Source organism: Sapajus apella, unplaced genomic scaffold, assembly GCF_009761245.1.
Source record: "Sapajus apella isolate SASKATOON/1434 unplaced genomic scaffold, GSC_monkey_1.0 scaffold138, whole genome shotgun sequence".
NCBI classification, from domain to species: Eukaryota; Metazoa; Chordata; class Mammalia; order Primates; family Cebidae; genus Sapajus; species Sapajus apella.
This window is the reverse complement of record NW_022437078.1, coordinates 1,834,489-1,842,198: the sequence shown is the minus strand read 5'-3', so window position 1 is coordinate 1,842,198 and position 7,710 is coordinate 1,834,489. Positions and strand designations below refer to the sequence as shown.

At 46.5% G+C, this 7,710-nt stretch overlaps 1 protein-coding gene across 1 annotated transcript in view; it reads right to left on the bottom strand.

Annotated features, from left to right (window-relative positions):
* LOC116540317 (dapper homolog 3-like) overlaps positions 1–7,710 on the bottom strand; it is a 434,808-nt gene that overhangs the window by 378,654 nt on the left and 48,444 nt on the right. The gene's annotated exons all lie outside the window — the stretch shown is intronic.

Below are 7,710 nucleotides of genomic sequence, written 5' to 3'. Positions count from 1 at the left end.
AAACAGTCTTTCTGTTTGCCTCTGACTTTTGAAGTGAGGGGGCATGAGATAATTCACCAGTTCTTATACATGCCTGATTGCCCTTTGCCCTGACTAGGAAGGGATCTGCTCAGTAAGCTGCAGACAACCATCACCTTCACCGAGAGTGGCACTTTATGGCTAGCATTGCCTAAAACTGGAGTCATAATGGCCCTCAGCATTTCTCATAAAGAATAGTGGAGGCTCTTCTTAACTGAACCAGACCGGGAGATAGGACTTGCCTTAGCAAAACGATGGCCTAAGCTCTGGGCAAAGGACAATCTGCCAGGGCTGGCAATCAACCAGGCCCCTGTGCTCATTGAGGTCAAGACTGGGACTCAGCTGGTTAGGCAAAAGCAATATCCAGTTCCCTGAGAAGCCCTAGGAGGCATTCAGGTCCACCCAAAATGCTGAAAGAACTATGGAATTATAGTTCCTTGCCAGTATCCATGGAACACCCCCCTCTTGCCTATTCCTAAATCAGGGATCAAAGACTACAGGCCAGTGCAGGACTTGTGTTTGGTTGATCAGGCTACAGTGACTTTGCACCCAACTGTACCCATACTGTTGGGATTATTGCCAGCGGAGAATAGCTGATTCACCTGCTTGGACTTAAAGAATGCTTTCTTTAGCATTAGATGGGCCTTGGAGAGCCAGAAACTATTTGCTTTTCAATGGGAAAATCCAGAAACAGGTGTAACCACCCAGTACACCTGGACCTGGCTACCCCAGGGGTTCAAGACTCTCCCATCATCTTTGGGGAGGCCCTAGCCCATGACCTCCAGAAGTTTCCTGCTAAAGACTTAGGCTGCGTGTTGCTCCAATATGCTGATGACCTTCTATTGGGACAACCCATGGCAGTTGGGTGTGCAAAAGGAACAGATGTCTTACTTCAGCACCTGGAGGACTGTGGGTATAAAGTGTCTGAAATAAAAGCCCTGATTTGCCAACAGCAAGTGCGATATCTGGGGTTCACCATCCAGCAAGTGCAGCCTAGGAGCAGAAAGGAAACAAGTTATTTGCAACCTGCCAGAACTCGAGAACAGAAGGCAGGGGAGGGAGTTCCTGGGAGCTTTGAGTTTCTGTAGATCGTGGATTCCAAACTTCACGGTACTGGCCAAACCCCTATATGAGGTTACTAAGGGGGGAGAGAAGGAACCCTTTGAATGGGGATCCCATCAGTGGCAGGCCTTTCAGGAACTGAAAGCAAAACTTATGTCAGCCCCACCTTTGGAGTTGCCTGATTTAACAAAGCCCTTCATGTTGTATGCATCAGAAAGAGAGAAAATGGCAGTTGGAGTTCCAATACAAAGGTGGGACCTTGACCCAGGCCTGTAGCTTATCTCTCCAAGCAGGTGGATGGAGTTTCCAAGGGATGGGCCCATGTTTAAGGGCCTTGGCAGAAACTGCTCTATTAGCACAAGAGGCTGATAAACTAACTCTGGGGCAAAACTTAAATATCAAAGCACCCCACACAGTAGTGGCTCTAATGAATACCAAAGGACATCATTGGTTGACAAATGCTAAGTTAACCAAATACCAGAGCCTGCTCTGTGAAAATCCCTGCATCACCATTGAGGTCTGTAACACCTTAAACCCCCCACTTTGCTCCCAGTGTCAGAAGGCCCAGGAGCTGAACACAACTGTGTTGAAGTATTTGAATTCAGTTTATTCCAGCAGGCCTGATCTTCGGGATCAACCGTGGACAGTAGTAGACTGGGAGTTGTATGTGTATGGAAGCAGTTTTGTTAACCCACAAGGAGAAAGGTGTGCACGCTATGCCATGGTAACTCTGGATGCTGTAATCAAGGCCACTGCCTCAGGGTCCTTTGGCTCAGAAGGCTGAACTTACTGCTCTGACTTGAGCCCTAGAACTAGTGAAGATAAGGCTGTGAACATTTATACTGATTCCCGGTATGCCTTTCTAACTCTTCAAGCACATGGGGCGCTGTACAAAGAAAAAGGGCTGTTAAATCCAGGGGGGGAGGGGGAGAAATAAAGTACTGACATGAAACCTTGCAGTTGTTAGCAGCGGTTTGGAAGCCCCAAAGGGTGACAGTCATGAGCTGCCGAGGACATCAGTGGGCCCGTACCTCCGTAGCCCCGGGATAATTCCAGAGCTGATTCAATAGCTTGTAAAGCGGCATCTACTCCTTACGGAGCAGCAGTTACAGCCCCTGTAATTCCCCACACACCTGACTTGATTTCCACTTATTCTAGGGAGGAAAAGGACTTTCTCCATTCAGAAGCAGGGGCAAATAATTAAAGAGGGGTGGATCCAGCTACCAGGTGGAAGAACAGCAGTGCCACAGCTATTAGGGGTCACGGTCATAAAGGCCATACATGAAACCACTCATTTAGGCCAAGAGTCACTTGAGAAGTTGTTATGCCAGTGTTTTTACATCTCGCATTTATTGGCCCTGACCAAAACTGTGGCGCAGCGATGCATTACATGCCAGCAGCACAACACAAAGCAAGGTCCAACTATTCCCCCTGGCATTCAAGCTTATGGAGCAGCTTCCTTTGAAGATCTCCAGGTAGATTTCACTGAAATGCCCAAGTGTGGAGGACACAAGTATTCATTGGTCCTGGTGTGCACTTACTCTAGGTGGGTAGAGGCCTTCCTGACTAGGACTGAAAAGGCCCATGAGGTAACCTGTGTGCTTCTTTGAGATTTCATCCCCAAGTTCGGACTGCCACTGTGCATAAGCTCAGACAACCGACTGGCATGTGTGGCTGATTTGGTCCAGAAAAGGGCAACAGCATTGGGCATCACTTGGAAGCTGCACGCTGACTACCAACCACAGAGTTCCAGAAAGGTGGAGCGGATGAACCCGACTATTAAGAATAGCTTAGGGAAAATGTGTCAGGAAACAAGGTTAAAGTGGGTGCAGGCACTTCCCTTGGTGTTATTCAAAATTAGATGTGCTCCTTTTAAGAAAGCAGGATATTCCCCCTATGAAGTCTTATATCATAGGCCCCCTCCCATACTGCAGGCACTCCCAGGAACTCCTCAGGAATGGGGAGAAATTGAGCTAGGATGACAGTTACAAGCTCTAGGAAAAATCACTCAGGATATTTCAACCTGGGTAAATGAAAGATGCCCTGTAAGCTTATTCTCCCCAGTTCACCCTTTCTCACCAGGTGATTGCATGTGGATAAAGGACTGGAATGTAATCCCTCTGAGACCATGGTGGAAAGGACCCTGGACCGTGATCCTGACCACTCCCACAGCCATAAAGGTAAAGGGAGTTCCAGCCTGGATCCACCACAGCCGTGTAAAGCCTGCAGCAGCTGAAACTTGAAACGTTAAACCAGACCCAGAAAATGACTGAAGAGTCACCTTGAGAAGGACAATAAGCCTTGTTCCAGCCACATCTGGGAAGCTGGCTGGTCCACACACAGCTGAAGCATGACGAAACTCATCATGGGACTGATTCTTCTTAAAATTTGGATTTATACAGTAGGGATATTAACTGATTTTGGAGAATACTCTCAGTGTATGCACCAGTTACTGAGGTAGGATGGAAAGTTACTGCCATTTGTTTGTTCTACAGTTATTATGAGTGTACAGGGACACAGAAGAAAACCTGTTTATATAATGGTATTCAGTATAAGGTGTGTAACCCAGGGGATGGACAACCCGATGTCTGCTACAATCCTATGAATACAACTTTCGAAATTAAACTCATAATAGGGTGATGGAACAGCCCTACTAAGTTAATAGCTAAAACAGAGGAAAAGGGAAGCCCAAAACAGGTCACCCTAAGGTTTGATGACTGTGCAGCCATCAATGCCTATCATTCCAGTGAGGGAGGCTGTGGTTCCCTCACATGGGAACTAACTTATGTAAAAGAGCACAAGTTTATCTGCCAGAAAATCTACTGCTGCAGTGAATACATGTATTGGTCATGTGTCATCTCGGTCACTTGGAAACATGATAAAAATGATCCCATTTGCCTTGTAAAGGGAGGGATACCATTCCATGGGGTAATGTCACCTGCATCTCAGGACATTGTAACCCAGTAGAATTAATAATCACAAACTCCCTCCTAAAATTCCCAAAATTACAGGATGCTTGGAACCATCCTAACTGTCGGAGAGACTGGACGGCCCTGGCTGGGTTGTACTGGATATGTGGACACAGAGCATATGTACAACTGCCTGAAAGATGGACAGATCATAGGCTCCATTAAGTCTTTTTTTTTTTTCCTATTACCTGTTAAGACAGGTAAGCTGTTAGGATATCTGGTCTGCTCCACCCAGGAGAAAAGAAGTCTAAAGATAGGTCAATGGAAGGATGATGAGTGGCCACTGGAGAGAATTATTAAGTATTATGGGCCAGCCGCATGGGTGGATGATAGCTCATGGGGATACTGGACTTCTATTTACATGCTCAATCACATCATCTGGTTGCAGGCTGTCTTGGAAATACTGATGGAATGGGCAAAGCTCTGTCCATTTTGGCCTGACAAAAAACTCAAATGAGAAATACGATTTCTCAGAACCAGTATGCCTTAGATTATTTGCTAGCAGCTGAAGGAGGAGTCTGTGGAAAATTCAATCTAATCAACTGCTGCCTACACATAGACGACCAGGGTCAAGCAGTTGAGGATATTGTAAGAGACATGACCAAAGAGGCACTCATACCTGTGCAGGTATAGCACGGATTTAACCCTGAGTCCCTGTTTGGAGGTTGGTTCTCATCCTTGGGAGGATTCAAGACTCTCATCATACGTGTTGTAATAATAGGTGTTTTCTTGCTACTCCCTTGTTTGCTCCCCCTGTTCCTTCAGATGATTAGAGGATTCATCACTGCTGTAGTTAACCAGAGAACCACATCACAAGTATATTATATGAATCATTATCAGTTTCTTTAGAGGATCAGGAAAATGAAAATGAGAAAGAGATGAAGAACTCTCACTAATGTTAGGGGTAAGATTCTCAAACTGGGGTGAGGAAGGAGACCCCTTCCTCTTAAGCTTCTAAGACCACTTCCCCTTAGCCTTTCATTTCAAAAGGAGAAGTAGAAGTTGAAAATAGAAGGCACAAGGTCAGTGGAGGAGACAAAACCGGTGCCACCAGCAAGACCTGGAGGTTAAAGATCAAACCAACTACCCTTAATCACACTCCTATCTACAGATCGCAGGCCTAATATGGAGAAACGCCCTCCAGAAAGCATTTTTCTCCCTCAGTCTTGCTCACACCGCCACCTAGTCACATACCCCACGCCTGCTTCATCGATCACAACCCTCTCACACGTACTTTCTAGAATGGTAAGCCTTTAAAAGGGCTAGGATTTTCTTTGTCGGGGAGCTCGGTTCTTGAGATGCGAGTCTACTGAGACTTCCAGCTGAATAAAAAGCCACTTCCTTCCCAGCTCGGTGTTCGAGAGGTTTGTTCACGGCTGCTCCTGCTTAAGTTAGAGTGAGCAGAGATCACACCACTGCACTACAGCCTGGGTGACAGAGCAAGACTCCATCTAAAAAAAGAATTTAAAAATTAAAAAATTGGCCAGGCATGATGGTGCATACCAATAGTCCTAGCTACTTGGGAGGCTGAGGTAGGATCACAAGCCCAGGAGTTTGAGCATGGACTGAGCTATGATGGCACCACTGCACTGCAGCCTGAGTGACAGAACAAGACAATTCCTTTAAAAAAATCTAAAAGGGGAGAAACACCCCAGCAACATGAGAGTTGCAACATGGCAGGGTATGGTGGAACCAGGAAATCCGAGTGTTTATAGACTGAATGATGCACACAGGGGACTTAGTCTCTCTGGGCTTCATTTTTCTCATCTACAAATTGCCAAGGTCCACTTATATTCTAAGCCACTACAAATACATATGCTTTGTGATTCAGATGACAATAACACTTCTCTGTGTGTGTGGTTTTTGTTTTTTTTTTAATGTCAAAAATTCAAACTTCTTTTGTTAAAGAAAAAAATTAAAATCTCTCAGTGGGGTTTAAATGAAGGCTCAAATATCCAGAATACTTAAGAGAGATCACATCTGTTTTTTAAAGCAAAACCAGAGCCATCATTTAGTATGTGATTAATGAGCTGAAAACAGGAGATTACTAAGAAAGTTACCTTTTTATGAACTTATCTACCTTGCTGGATAAAAACTGATAAAGAAGACCAAATTCATCCCCTGCTGACATGTGGCTAATTCTAAAATCAATCACAGCCACAGCATTCAATAATATAACAAGTATTTTCTGAGAAACAATTATATTCCGTGTGTTGTGACAGGTGCTGGGGGAAGGGCAGAAAGGGACAAAGCTGGATTTGTAATCTCACCTCCCTGCTTCAAACCCTCCCACAGCATGGCATTGCCCTCTGAATAAAATCCAAATTTATAACCTGACTTTTAAGTCCTAACTTTTAAGGCTACTACTTTTCTAACATCTTCTGCCACTGTGCCCTTCAATCATCTTTCTCCAGCCAAACTCTTCTTTCAGATCGTTATACAGCAAAGCATTTTCTTGCTCCAAGGTCTTTAAACATATGCTACTATGTGATATTCCATCTGCCTGGAATGTTCTCCCCTCCACCTCCATATCCTATGGCTGGCTCCTTTACACTCTTCAACTCCAAATTAAATGTCACTCTACAACCAGACTTTTCCTAGCCACACCCTCCTATTTGTGCCCACCCTATCACTGCTATTATTCTCCTAGTATAACGTTTGATCTCACCCCAGCGCTTCTCCCAAGTTGTGAAATATGATTTGCTTGCTTCCCTGGGCTTTGCCTAAGCTTGGGGAGGGGACAGGGGTGTTGTGATCTGCTGTATCTTCAGCACTCAGCACAATACCAGGTACCCAGAAGTCACACTATGAATGAATGCATGAGAAAAGGAGGGTAATGCAACTACCATAGCTATAACATAAAGTAACATACATTAAGAGTTTGTGAGGACGATCCAAGATGGCCATTTAGGAACAGCTCAGGATTGCAGCTCCCAGTGAAAGCGCAGAGGGTGAGTGGACACAGCGTTTTTATTGCCCACAGACTAGGAAATTCCCGGGCGGAGGAGCTCCACGCTCGCCAGCGCGGCTGTGCCGGCCAGCGCCGCTGCTTTGCCCCGCGCGGCTGCTTTGTCGGCGCCCCAGAGCCGCGGTTCTCCGTACAAAATACACCAGTCCGCGGGCCCTTTTGGCTGGCGATTGGAGCCACGGGAAGTCGCCCGCACGCCGGTTCAAAAAGGGGACTGAGCAGAGAACCAGGACAGTAGATTCCAGGGCAAAAAAAACAAAAAAAAAAGGGCCACAAACCTCAGTGCCGCTGTTTAAGCCAGCGCAGTGAGTGGCCACAGGGGAAAACAGACCCCGGCGCCTCTTCAACAGGCGACTGGAACACCAACTTAAAAAAGGCTCTGAGGCAGGGAGCCAGGCGATCAGGCTCAGCTGGTCCCACCCCCACAAAAGAACAGCAACCAGAAACTCCGGATTGAGAGTTTCACAGCAAGCGCAGCTGAACCCAGGATGGTCCAGCTCTGTGGGGGAGGGGCGTCCGCCATTATCAAGGTAGCCCGCCGTTGCCAAGGCAACCCGCCACAGCAGAGACTCCGCCCCAACAGAGGCGGGCCACCATCGCCAAAGCAGTTCTAATTTCACCCATGTAAACAGGACTGCAGGGAAGTTCACTCGGCAGCGGGGCGGAGCCCACAGCAGCTCAGCAAAGCTGCTA